At 33.2% G+C, this 3,988-nt stretch overlaps 1 pseudogene; it reads right to left on the reverse strand.

Annotated features, from left to right (window-relative positions):
• Positions 1-328: 328 nt before the first annotated feature.
• On the reverse strand, positions 329-3,767 carry LOC110668825 (pentatricopeptide repeat-containing protein At3g04760, chloroplastic-like; annotated as a pseudogene).
• Between the last annotated feature and the right edge of the window lie 221 nt (positions 3,768-3,988).

Below are 3,988 nucleotides of genomic sequence, written 5' to 3' on the forward strand. Positions count from 1 at the left end.
TTTGAGACTTCTACCCAATCTTTGACAAAATCTACATCCAACCCTTTGATTGTGCTTAATATAGGATTTCCAGAGTTAGACATTAAGTTGTCACCCTTCCAGTATCATGAAACTCAAAATGTGACATCCAAATATCTATTTTTTTGAAGTTAGCCTAAATTTTAGTATGTTAACCTTCAGCTTGTGTGCAACTGATACCTTTCCTTCATTGCAAAGGCAAGTAATCAAGGATCTATATGTGAAACTATCTGGTTTTTATCTCTAGTTACACATCCCCAAGCAATTGGCTTACAAGGGAATTATAATGGACTCTAATGGAAGCATGGATTCAAATATCATATGATGCCATACTAGGAAGAAATACTAAGTTTCTGGGGTGATTAAAAATTTGGAGTGGTTCTCCTATTAACCCATTCTTACAAAGTCTGTCCAATACCAAGTTAAAAGTGATTAGAGTTATACTAGGGCCATTATGCATCATAGTTTCCAGAACCTTTAAACACACTAAAAATTTCCTAATCATGCAGAAATATTAGATCAGACAAGACAAGTCAAACTGACAACATCACACTTAATACCTTCATGCTTCATTCAATATAAAATCTTCTATATCATCGGGGAGTTACCCTATTTGCATGCCACACATAAAACTATATTAAGGAAACTACATCAGGCTTGTTTGCTTCCTACTTAAAATGATCCAAGAGCTCTAATGCCTCATCAACACCATTTTCCTTACAAAAACCATCCAAAATTATGGTATATGACCCATTAATAGGCATAAGGCCATTTTCTATCATTCTATTCAACATAGTTAATGCATCTATCAATCTATTTTGATGTCATAAACAACGGAGATATATATTGTAAAGAGTAATGTCCACATTGAAGCTGTTAAGAAAATAAAAACTCATAATTAAAGAAGATAAAATTCAAAGTGGTTTGGTGTAAGCTTACCCTACAAATAAATATTATATTATAATAAAAATAATTACAAGATCACTCAAACCCTTAAACCCAAATACACCTAAAACCTCTCAAAACGTTAGAGAAAAATTCTCTCTAATTTTCTCTCTCTAAAAAATGGGCTACACTATCAAAACTGGGTTACTCCAAAACTGGAGATCAATCTTCTTTATTTAGGCTTAAGAAGTCAGCTCAAATAAATTGCTAAAGTCGGCAACAATTACATGGCTTGCGCTTTCCTATTTTCAAAACTAAAGTTAAATCTTTGACCAAGTTAAAGATTACTTTACAGCAAACCAGTGGAACTCTTAAGCTTGTAGAGTATAAATTGATTACTTCAAAGATTTGCCTTGGCTCCATTTTATACTTCAAGACTAAGTAAAAGAATTCTTCATAGTTAAGAAAATTTAAAGGCACCAAATAACAAATCTCCACCTTGACTTGAATTTTCTTACACCAATAATTTCTCAACCCTCTTAATCTTTATATCATATAGAATTAACTTTTAAAATTTCTGCAAAAGTCAATTTTGGCTTGGGTAAAACTTTCCACTCCTTTTTGTCGATATTGCCCTTGGCTCAACTTGCATGTTTTCAATTAGTGTGCTACCTTCCAATTTATGGAGATTCCTCATGCCAAGTTTCTCACCCTTCATGATCACAAGAGCATCTCAGCTAATTCACTCCACCTTGACTGGAACACTATAACCCAAGGAATCTAATTTTCCCAGAGAAATCAAGTTCCTTTTAGACTTAGGAATACACCTCTCATCACCAAATAATTTCACATGATCACCTTGCAATTTGATCTTCAGTCTTCCAATGCCTTCAACTTCCATCTTCTTACCATTGGCTAGCTTCACACTCTCTCCTTTCTTTACTTCAATTTTTTCAAACCACTCTTTCTTTGAGCATACATGGAAAGGATAAGCAGAATCCATTAACCACTCATTTTGTAATGGATCCTTTGTCTTTTCCTTACAATCATCCATATTTAAAACATCACATTTAATTTCTTCATCAGTTGCAATTGTAGCAGTCCCTTGTTTTTCATGACTCTTCTTGAATTCATTGAATTTTACAAGGTCTTCTTTTATCTTCTTATAATTATATTGAATGTGGCTCTTCTAATGATAGTAATAACACTCCTTATCTGCAATGTCTACTCGTGGTCTTTAGCCTAATCTATTATTTTTTTCTCGCATTATTTCTACATGTATTACTTTGCTATGACTAGAACTCACTATAAAAGCTCCACCATCATTGCTACTACTTGTATTATTGAAGTTCTCATAATCCAAGATAATGCAATAGCCTCCTCCACTTTCAATGTCTCTTTCCTAACTGTTGAGGCTATTACCAAACTTTTGTAAGATTGTGAGAGAGAGGTTAAAAGCAAAAGGACTTTATTTTCTTCATTTATTTTCATACCGACACTAGCCAAGTAGGTGATTAATTTGTTAAAGTAGTTGAGGTGATCTCTAATATTAGTAGCTTACTTCATTTTGAGTTGGTACAATTCCTTTTTCAAATACAAGTGATCTGTGAGTGATTTGGACATGTACAGGCTTTCCAGCTTCTTCCACAAAATAACTGGCAAAGTCTCCTTTAAGATTACATCATGTGCTAATGTCAATCTAATCGTACTCACCGCCCTTTATTGAAGTTCTTCCCAATCATTATCTTCGATAGTCATAGGTTGCTTCTCATTCAAGGCCTTAATTAACAACTTGCATTTTCCTAATTTCAAAACTAAAGTTGAAATCTTTGACCAAGTTAAAGATTATTTAGCACTAAACCATTGGGACTCTTAAGCTTATAGAGTCCAAATTGATTACTTCAAAAGATTTATCTTGGCTCCATTTTATACTTCAAGACTAAGTAAAAGAATTCTTCATCGTTAAGAAAATTTAAAGGCATCAAATAACAAAAGCCTTTAGAAATTGTATCATATAACAATTCGCAAGCAAACCCTATTTTGCCCTCCCTTAATAGGACTCTAGCCAAGGCAGTATGTGCGTATGAATCAAGAGAAAATCTCTTTTGATCTATAATTTGAATGAACTAAAAAATGTCTGATATTCTACCTTGATGACAAAGAAAACGGATAATTACATTGTATGTAAGTACATCTGGGTTGCATCCTTCTATTTCCATCTTACCCAAACTTTTGAATACGTGCTCAATCCTCTGATTATTTCAAAGAACTTAATAAGCATAGGGTATGTTACAGTATTGGGCTTACAACCATAATCTTACATGTCATGTTAACATAGCAGAGCATCTCCCTACAAACCTTCTCTACAAAATCCATAAACCAAAGCTGTACGAGAGTGCACATTGTACACAATACCTCTATTCTTCATTGAATAAAATAATTGCAAAGTAGTATAATTTTGATTAGACTTACACAATGCGCAATAGGAACATAGCCTAACTTCAACATAATCCTAAAAGCATAAAGCAAATCCTCAATCAAACTTCGAAGTGATTTTTTCAACAATTTTGTGAAAATTTTAAACGATGATGCAAACCCACTTCCACACATCTCTTCAATAAAAAAAAGGTGAATCTTTTGAATTCCAAAAATAGCATACCATTACAAAGTGTATTAAAAGTTGGAACATTTGGGGCAGGCCCAAACCTGTTCATTCCAATGTAAAGTTAACATTCGTAAACTTGAAATAAGAATACATAAAAAGCATTAAAATCATGCGTAGTAGGCTTTCCAAGCATGTTCCTCATGAAATTCAAAGTGAAGAGAGCTTGGCAGAAGTCACCTAAAGTAGCATAATCCAACATTTTTCTCTACAATTTCAAATAATTACAATGATGAATTTCACTACTGGTCTCATCATCGGTATCAACACTTTTAAGAGCACAAGAGGAAGAAAAATTTAATAGAGAAATGAAACCTTTTATGAATTTGGCGTGAGTTGCTAATTGCAGGAATCAAACAAAAACACATTGAAGGGTATAGTAGCTAATTGCAAGCATCGATGCAAAAACTGCTATAAACCAAA

The sequence above is a fragment of the Hevea brasiliensis genome, chromosome 4 (genome assembly GCF_030052815.1).
Source record: "Hevea brasiliensis isolate MT/VB/25A 57/8 chromosome 4, ASM3005281v1, whole genome shotgun sequence".
NCBI lineage: Eukaryota > Viridiplantae > Streptophyta > Magnoliopsida > Malpighiales > Euphorbiaceae > Hevea > Hevea brasiliensis.